The sequence below is a fragment of the Neofelis nebulosa genome, chromosome 1 (genome assembly GCF_028018385.1).
Source record: "Neofelis nebulosa isolate mNeoNeb1 chromosome 1, mNeoNeb1.pri, whole genome shotgun sequence".
Classification (NCBI taxonomy): Eukaryota; Metazoa; Chordata; class Mammalia; order Carnivora; family Felidae; genus Neofelis; species Neofelis nebulosa.
In genome coordinates this window covers 52,066,896-52,076,762 of record NC_080782.1, presented here as the reverse complement: position 1 = coordinate 52,076,762, position 9,867 = coordinate 52,066,896, and the positions used below count along the sequence as shown (strand labels likewise).

The 9,867-nt window shown below is 44.1% G+C and overlaps 1 long non-coding RNA gene across 1 annotated transcript; it reads right to left on the bottom strand.

Annotated features, from left to right (window-relative positions):
- Positions 1–1,075: 1,075 nt before the first annotated feature.
- LOC131510201 (uncharacterized) lies at positions 1,076–2,674 on the bottom strand. Its single transcript, XR_009260938.1, has 3 exons — positions 2,305–2,674; positions 1,625–1,695; positions 1,076–1,226 (listed from the first exon to the last, which is right to left on the bottom strand). It is a non-coding gene; the product is annotated as an uncharacterized LOC131510201 (long non-coding RNA).
- Positions 2,675–9,867: the final 7,193 nt, after the last annotated feature.

The following is a 9,867-nucleotide window of genomic DNA, read 5'->3' as shown; positions in this document are numbered from 1 at the left end:
AGGGGGAGAGATTAAAAATTCTGGAAAAAATATTAGTAAAACAGAAGACACAGTAATAGAAATCATATGAAATGGAAATACACAAAGTAAAAAGCTGGGAAAAATGAAAAGAGCATCAGTGGACTATGAGACAGCTTCAGAGACCTAAAATACATGTAATTGGAGCTCCAAAGAAGGTGGGGGGGGGGGGGGGGGCGGTAATCACAGAAAGAAAAGACTATTTGAAAAAAATGGATGAAAACTTTCCAAACTTGTTAAAAATGATAAACCCGGAGACATGAGAAGCTAGAAAACCCCAAACAGGAGAAATATGAAGAAAACATCATAATCTAATTGTTCAATATCAGTGACATGGGGGTGGTTGGGGGCAAGGAGAAGTAGCTATTGAAAGAAAAAGCCATTAGGCACAGAGCAAGGATAAGAATAATAGCAGATTTCTCCTCATTGAAAAACATGCAAGATGAGAAGCAGTGGAATTTCATCTTTAAAGTATTGAAAGAAAGAGGAAGAAAAAGCTGTCAACCTAGAATCCTACAATAAAGGCTTTCAGACATACAAAAGCTGAAGGGATTCATTACCAGCAGATCCACACTTCAAGAATTATGTTGAAGAAGTTCTGCCAGCAGAAGAGAAGAGACCCCAGATGGTCATCTGGAGCTCACAAAGGAGTAAATAACACTGGGGGGGGGGGGGGGGGGCAGCCAGGGGAGGGCATGTTTTCTGATGTAAATCTCTTTAAGAGGTGACTGTTTAAACAAAAATAATGACATTGTAATATGGGGTTTACAACATATTAGAAGTACAAATGTATGACAGTAATAGCACAAAAGGCTGGAAGGGGAAGAAACACAAGTACACTATCCAAGGTTCTTACACCATACATGAAGTTTCAAGTGATATAATACCACAAAGTGGAGTGCAATGAGCTAAACGTGTATACTATAAATTCTAAAGCAAACACTAAAAAAGAAGAAAAACACACACACAAACACACATACAGTTATAGCTAATAAGCCAAAGAAGTTCATTTAAAAAAAAAAAAAAAAAAAATACTGGTCCGGGACTACACAATGTGCTCAATTGCCACAGTTTTTTAATGTGCAACCGCTTCCTCAGTCCTTCTTTGTCTTTTGTGACCTTGACATTTTTGAAGACTACAGGCCAGTTGGGTTGTCTTTGTTGTTTACTTTTGTTTGGTTGTAGAATGTCCCTCAGTTTGTGGTTCTCTGATAAAAACAATGTTCTCTTACTGTAAGTCAGATCACAATGGGGCCCTACTTAAATGGCTCCCATGGCTTCCCCACCCCTTGCACTTAGATCAAGCACGTTGTTACAGAGCCTTTCCTGATGTGGCCTCAGCCTTCCCTCCACTTTTATCTCCCATCACACTTACCCTGCCATGCTCCAACCACATGCTGTTTCTTTCTTTCTTCCGTCTTTTCTTCCTTCCTTCCTTCCAGCTTGTTCTCACCTCAGGGTTGTTCCCCATGCTCTTCCCTCTTGTCCTTCCTATCTCAGTTCCTAACCACCACCCCAGAGGCATCTTCCCTAATCACCACTTCAAAGCAGCCCTCCCCCATAACCAGCCCCTGCCACTTCCGTTTAGTTCCTTCAGAGCACTTACCACCATCAGAAAGCATCTTGTTCGCTTGCTTTCTACCGAAATGAAAGCCTTGGCCAGAGAGTTCTCAGCACCTACAATGGTACCAGGCACACAGAAGGCCTTCAGTACATATTTCTGGAAAAAAATGAATGAAGAAGGGACAGGGGGAGGCAAGAAAGAGAAAGAAAAAAAGAGGAAAGAAATACACTTTGGAAGAAAGGAGATCCCAGGGACATAACCAATATCTGTTGAAAGGCTTCCAAACGCTGAGGCCTCTCCTAAGCACTGTACATGTACCAACTCATTCATGGGACAGTCAGAATCTGAAGTCACTGAACTTCTGAGACCCCAGACCCTCCACCAGTAGTATGAGGAAGTCCTCTAACTGCAGCCTCAGAGAGACATAAGGAGGGATGCTCAGGCTCCCTAAAGCGATCTCCACAGTGGGTGAAAACCATGTAGAACAACAGAGACCCATCCTGAGTGGCCAGAATGAAGGTGTGAGGGGATTGGGACCCGCCTCTTGTGCCTAGCTCTCCTTCCTGGGAGGGACCCTGAGAGCTCCAAAGACCCCATTTTTTTACCACAAGATTTTGCCTCCTAAACTGAAAAATGTCAAAATGCAGAGAGAGAAAATGCAGGAGCAGCACAGAGATGCAGAGATGAGATCTGGGGAAAGAGTTCGGCTGATTTTCAAGTACCTGGTTCCAGGCCATTCCAGAGGTCCGGCTTGCCTCCTGCCCTTGGTGCCATGAAACACACTGTAGCCTCTAAGAGTCCTTTTTACTGAAGCTAGCTTTGGCTGGTTTCTGTTTCTGCAGAATGTCTGTTGATTTCAGAGAGCTGCCTTCAATTACTTGGAGGGGACCTCTCCCCCTTCAGGGTCTTGGTGGGAGGCAGAGAGCACACCCTCTACAGACTGGGAAATGTCAGTCATTCACTTTTCCAGTGTACCTTGCAGCTGGGAGGGTTAAACACGTGACCCAGGTTCACCAATTATATGTGCATATGCAGTGAAACAAGGCCCTAGAGAATCCATTTTAGCTGGAGTGGTGACATCTTTCACTCCATCATCCCTGTGGCAGCAGCATAAGCCTGGTATCTATGCCAGACTGGGGCTGTGTCATCACACAGACTGCTGTTGTGACGGACACCTGACCTCCCTTGTCACTGCCCTTTATCTTGTGCCTGGGCTGTAGCTTTGCTGACATTTCTGTGACCCACCTGACATGCTTTCAATAAATTCCTTTTCTGCTCAAGTCAGCAAATTGGTTTCCATTACCTGCAACTGAGAATTCCAATGAATCCAGTTACTTTCCACAAGAGTCGTAATTCAAGGAGCTCAGTCTTGCCTGAGTTTTCTTTAAGTGTATAATGGGCTAGCCTTCTCTCCAGCCGCTAATTAATACTGTCTACTGATCCCACAAAGGGAGAGCAAGCCCTCAGCTGGAAAGTTTCCTGCTGCATCTTATATTTTGGTGCACAATTACACATTGCATAATCTGCTGCTGGCCCATGTCCCGCTTTTGTGTGAATTAGGAAAAGGCTTGGCCATCAGCTGGAGACACCTTGTGCAGGAGATAACCTGCATAGCATGTGCAAAGGCCCTGGTGGCACATCTCTCCACAGCCCTGCTGAGCTGTGGCTGGCTGGACTGGAGGGGAGAATGCGCTAAGCACTTGCTTACAAATGGACAGATTCTCCATTTGGTTTGGGCTCAGTAGGGAAATCAACTTGGAAGGCATGGGCTTCACAGAAGCTTGTAAGATGAATGAAGCACAAAATGGTTTGCAAGCTGGAATCCAAGGGTGGGTTTCCAGGGGAGTCTTAAAACATCCTGCATTTTATATAAAATGTGTGGAGACATATATTCTTTTGTAGAGAAAGTCTAATTATCAGCTTGTCTAAGTGTTCTGTGACCTACCTACCATACACACACATAAATTATAACTCTAAAACCACTGGTATGACCTGATCTTTCATTTTACAAATAAAAAAAGGAAGAAACAGAAACGTTCAGAAAGGTCACAGAACTCATTAGTGGTCAAGTCAGAATGAAAATCCAGGTCCACAGCTTAAATAACAGAAGTCTCTCTTTAGGTAGCATTTAGGTAGCATTCACATGGTCATGCCAACGAGGTGTCTTCAGTAAGAGAATTCCACCTGGTCTGGAATGTACCAGAAGTGGCAGGAAGCATGAGCAGTGCTGGTGTTCCAGACACCAGGCTCCCTGTGCCCCAGTCACCTTGCCCACCCCAACCTGGCCTAGAACAGGCCTGCCTTGGTGGTAGGGCACATCAAGGGCCACCAGGGATAAATCGTGCCCCACTACTGTTCCCCCCCACTATCCTGTTCACACACTTGCATGTACCCACACCCAGGGGCCAGAGACACAGGAAACCTGTCGGCTGGAAAGTCACAAGTCACCCAGCTAGTGCTTTAAAGCAAGGAAAAATAATGTTTTTAATTTTTTTTTTAAATCTTAAACCCACACAGATATACTTGGCCCCCATATTACCATCAAGGCCATGTGTGGGTGGAACAACCTGGTACATTCACATTCACCTTTCTCAGACAAGGCCTTCCTTTCTTGGGTCCCTATGATATTCATTTATCAGCTTAAAAATATTGGGAACAGTGCTCCCAAACAGCAAACCCCAATGGCTTGTTTCTAGAGTTTACCGATTCCTTTTTCACGAAATCTTAGGAATTACCGCAACAAACAGGAATAACTGCTAACATATGGGCCAGATACTGTACTAAGTACCTGACATACATATTATAATTTCATCTTCACACTAAGGATAAATACTATTACTATCCCTATTTTATAGATACAGAAGTAAAGCCAAAGAGGTAACTCGGTTAAAGTCACAAAACCAGGAAGAGGCAAAACAAGGATTTATATCCAGGTCTTGTGGACTCCAAAGTCTCAGCTCTTAGCTGCTCTGCTATGTTAGGCTAAATTGCCTCTCAGGAGAGGGGGTGCTGGTTGGCGTTTGTGAGAATCCTTGACTTTCTCCAGGGCCGTTCATCAAAAGTTCTAAACACAAAATGGAAGGATGCCTTCCTTAAGTCCTAGGTCTTCCAGTGAAAATAGGGCTTCAGAGAGTCTTCAACTATTGGTCCTGAAGAACTTCAGAGGTTTCTTCTAATCTTCTTATATTACAGGTGAGGACATAAAGAATCAGAGGGATTAAGTGACATGTGTGGGACACACAACTAGCAGGTGGTCCCTTGACCTGCCAAACCAGGGCCCCAGAGTGGGAGACATTTTGTCCACTGTTGTATTGGGGGGGGGGGGTGATTTTAGGGGCACACAGACAAAGCTTTAACTAATGTGGATTCTCAGGGCAGCTGGGTGGTTCAGTCAGTTCAATGTCTGACTTTGGCTCAGGTCATGATCTCATGGTTCATGAGTTAGAGCCCCACCTCTGGCTCTGCACTGCCCTCTCTCCATCAAAGTAAATGAATGAATGAATGAATGAATGAATGAATGCAGTGGGTTCTCTTAATGAGAAAAATATCCCTAGACTCCTCTGTTAGTCCTGATTAAGGAGACTGTTCATTCAGTGTGTGAATATGTCTGCAACAGTTCTTCAACACTTGTTAAACTCCCTTTTTACAGAGAGAAGGGCCTTTGGTGGGAAACAGTATAAGAATCAGCAAGAATGTGGCAACATTGTTGTATTTGGTTTTTTATAGGTTACCCTATAATTATGCTAGGTGATACAAGTTTTCCATTTATACCTTAATTTAAAGTTTCCATTTAAATATATGTATCTAGGTTAAAGAAAAATTAAGTCAATTTAAGGAAAACATTAAACGAATATTGGCCGCTTGCTATGATGCAAAGTAACCTCGAAAATTTCAATGAAAGTGCACGTTACTTCATCATCACTTTTTAAGCAAATGACAATAACTACAATTTTAAAGCAGAGGAGGACTCTAATCATGGTGTGTTCACGGGGCCAGAAATCACGCTACGTTGGGCTTCAGCTCCACACTCCGACTTCTGTCTTTATAACCCCACCCTCATTACTCACGGGCCCTCAGGGAAACTATTAGGCCACCTTGGCAGGAGTCTCGAGGACAGGGACGGAGCTGTTTACAGCAACGAAAGAGGTGTGCCGCCCCCTGGTGGACAGATTGGAAAGCTGGGTCGCCAGCTTTAGAGTGCATGCGTATAGGCAGGCCTGACACTCAATTGTTATGCGGTCCTTTCCTGTGTATTATACGTAAGCACACATGTAAACATAGATCTGTAACTGTCTTTGAATTTCACTTCAGGACAGTAAAAGGGGTTTTATGTCTGCTACGACTGAGAACTACTGTCCTAGAAAACTAAGACTTGCTCCCTACTTTGAGGGCTTACTTACAGCCAAGGCTGAGGAGCCCCTAAGGCAGATTTCATTGTACCAAGTGTTATTCCCTTGCCTAACCAAATGCTCTCTGGTCTTCTGTCCAAATCCTGCCTCCCACGAGGCCCAGGCCTCCCTCCCTCCAACTCACAGCTCTCACCCTCCTCTGCAATCAGCACACACTTCTCCATAGAATTAATCAACCCCACCTCTGGAGCCTCTTCATCCAGGATCACTGCAAACACTCCCTTTTCCAGAGTACCAGGACTTGAACTAGATCCACCACAATGGACTTTGTACAAGTTACCTAACCAATCAGAGCCTGGTTCCCCAGCTATTAAAAATACCCCTTGGTGCTGCTCTGAGATTCCACTAGACGATTCACATGAAGCACTTAGCATGGCCCTGGCAGGGAGTAGATGCTTGGCGATGTCAGGGGATGGTGGGGATAACTGACAGCATCCCTTCCACCAACCCCTTTCCCCCAGTTTTATTTCAAGACGTGTCAGTAAATGTGTACTGACTGATAAAAACAGTGTCAGGATTTGCAGATAGAACTTACACATTCACCAAGCTGACACAGTATCTGCTCTTGCCATCCAATTCAGCTAAAAGATTTTCAAATTAGAGAAAGCAGCAAATGAATAAATAAGAAGGCATGGGGTGCCCTCTAGTGGCATAGGAGGAAAAGTGCATTCTGGAAATGGAAAACAGAGAAAGATTTAGCATAATTATTAAGGAGAAAGACAAGTGTTAAACTGAGCCACGCAGTAATGCCTGAAAGATACAAGTGGGAACTTAGTCTCTCCTCAGTGGACCATTGTGGATGACTTTATTATCTGACTTTACCCCACACGAAGTGGTTCGCTCAAGGTCAGGTCATTAGTCAAGGGTAGAGCTGGAAATTTAAACCAAAGATGCCAACCACAAATCTGGAAATCTCTCCCCTATTGGGGGGCAACCGCTCCAGAGTCAGAGCCAAAACTTAGGCATTTTACATCCTTCACAGGACTTAACACAGTTATGCATAAAATAGATAGTTGATCAGTTATATAATGAAATAGTAAACACTTACGAAATGATCATTCTGTGCCCAACACTGTGCAAAGTGTTAATAGATTATTTGTTGTTCATAATAACTGTATGAGATAGCCTACCTTACAGATAAGAAAACCAACTCTGTAACTTGCCTAAGATCACAAAACCTGGGCTCACACCCAACCACACTAACTCCAGAGCCTGGTCTCTTATCTACTAAACCACTAGTTTTCAAACTGTTTGGTCTCAGGATTCCTGTATGCTTAAAAAGTAATAAGGACCGCAAGGAGCTTTTGTTTATAAGGACAATGCCTATCAATATTTATTGCCTTGGGAATTTCAAAAATATTTACTAATTGATTTAAACACTGCAATAGCTCTCCTAATGTTAATATATTTTTGTGAAAAATAACTCTATTTTCCAAGATTTAAAAAAACCATTTAGTGAGAAGACTGACATTGTTTTACATTCTTATGGATTTCTTTACTATCTGGCCCTAAAAGGACAGCCAGTTTCTCTATCTGCTTCTGTGTTCAGTCTGCTGGGATATCACACTTCAATTAGCTTCTGCAAAACTCCACTGTCCACTTGTGAGAGAAGGGAATACAAAGGGCAATAACATCTTAGTATTATTACTGAAATACTCTTGACCTCTCATGCACCCCTGAAAGGGCTCCAGGGATCCCTGGGATCTCCAGACGCTCTTGCAGAACCACTGCCATCTATAGGGCAAATGAACGAAGGGCCCTGCCTTCCTGAGAGTCACTTCTGCAGGGAGTTCATTCCACCTGAAACACTCCTATTGACTTCTCACATGTTTTTCCTTCCTTTTTCCTTTTTTTCCTCCATTCTTGTTCTTTTCCTGGTAAGTGCATGCATTCTAAGTCAACTTTTTCTTCCTCTATGCTCTGGATGCAGACCATCGGGGGGATGATGAACCTTGACACAGCATCCTACAAGCAGTAAAGAGGGGCTTTTTTTTAACCCTAGATGCCTCTAAAGACCAAGTATAAACTTTTAATTCCTATTATTCCATGTCTAGGGAAAAGAACTTCTGAAATATCCTCACTCAATTTCATCCAGACTAAGAAACCTAGTATTGAGCAGTGATACTTCCAGTCAGGTTTCACTAAGAGAAATAGTTTTTAGCAGCAGAAGACAACCATACTTCACACCTAGAGGGAATCTTGGCTCCCAGTTGCCAACCCTCCCCCAGCCCCCCGTCAGCATCAGGGCAGACGGTGCCCCCCTCCACCTCCACTGCCTCCAGTGATCCTCACTGCTGCTTCCAGACTACACTCCATTTCTCTGTCCTAAAACCCAGCTCGGAATCTCACATCCAGACTACATAATCCATTTGTCTGTCTTGTTGCAAAGACTGGGGTCACTTCCTTCCACTCTTGGAGATTTTGGCTCCCAGCTCAGTGCCATTCTAATACCACTCTGTTTATTCCTTCCAGGACCCTGCTCTCAAAATTACTGGACCATTCTCCCATGAGCTTGTCCCCCATCTGCCTGTCACTCATTCCTGTGGTCATCTGTTAAGACATTATCACTACCAGTAACTTCATATTCTCCGTAACCTGACCTGCAAGCACCCCAGTCTCCATCTCCCCAGCTCAATACTACCCTATTCTCAACAACCTTTTGGTCCCCCAGGGATCTGCACTTAAAATCCAAACTCATTTTTATGGCCTGTAATGTCCTACGTGATTTGGTGCCTGCCTACCTCTCTGGCATTGTCTCCTAACCCTCTCTCTACTACTCACCATGCTCCAGCCCCACTGACCATTCTGCAGTTCCTCAAACATGCCAAATCCATTCCTACCTCAGGGCCTTTGCACTAACTCTCTCCTCCACCTGGAGAGTCCTAGCCCTGGATGTTCTTTGCCCTCCTTTCTCACCGCCTTCAAATCTTTTTCAAAAGTAACTTCTCATTGAGGACCTCCATAACCTATTTAAAACTTCAGCCCATCTATCCATCCACTCACCCACAGGACATTCCCTCTTCCCTACTTTATCTTTTCCATGGCACCTATCACTTTCCAGCATATGGTATAGCTTACTATTATTTTGCAGATAGTTGGTTTCTTCCAGCTAGGATGAGGACAGAGATTTTTATCTGTTTCGTTCAGTGCTATATCCTTGGTACCTAGAACATGCCTGGCACATAGTGACCGCTCAATATTTTCTGCACAAATGAAGGGAATTGGGCTGTGCAGATTTGAAACAACAAAAATAAGAGCTTATTAAGTCATCTTATACACAAAATTTTAAACAAAGTACCCACTCTCCCTCTTTACCCAACTGTCCCCCCCTTCAGCATCTCTCCACACCATCTTCAGCCCTCTGCCTCCACCTACAATGCCAGACTGAAGGACGATTTGTTTTACTAGTTACATGCCCAGCTTTCAACCTAGGAATGCGAAACACTGTGCTCAACTAGCTTTTGATCTTTCTAGGAAGATGAAGCTGCCTCTTTTTTTTTTTAATTTTTTTTTTTTTAACGTTTATTTATTTTTGAGACAGAGAGACAGAGCATGAACGGGGGAGGGTCAGAGAGAGAGGGAGACACAGAATCGGAAACAGGCTTCAGGCTCTAAGCTGTCAGCACAGAGCCCGACGCGGGGCTCGAACTCACGGACCGCGAGATCATGACCTGAGCCGAAGTCAGCCGCTTAACCAACTGAGCCACCCAGGCGCCCCTGAAGCTGCCTCTTAAGCACATCTCTGCTGGATACCTCCAGGTTGGTCTCCCATAGAGCCTCCGATAGGCTGTCCCTTCCAGTGTCAGTGCAAGTGTGCAGGAAACCAAAGGGCAGCTGTGCCCTGGGCTCTGAACTGCATACCAATGGCAGGAAGCT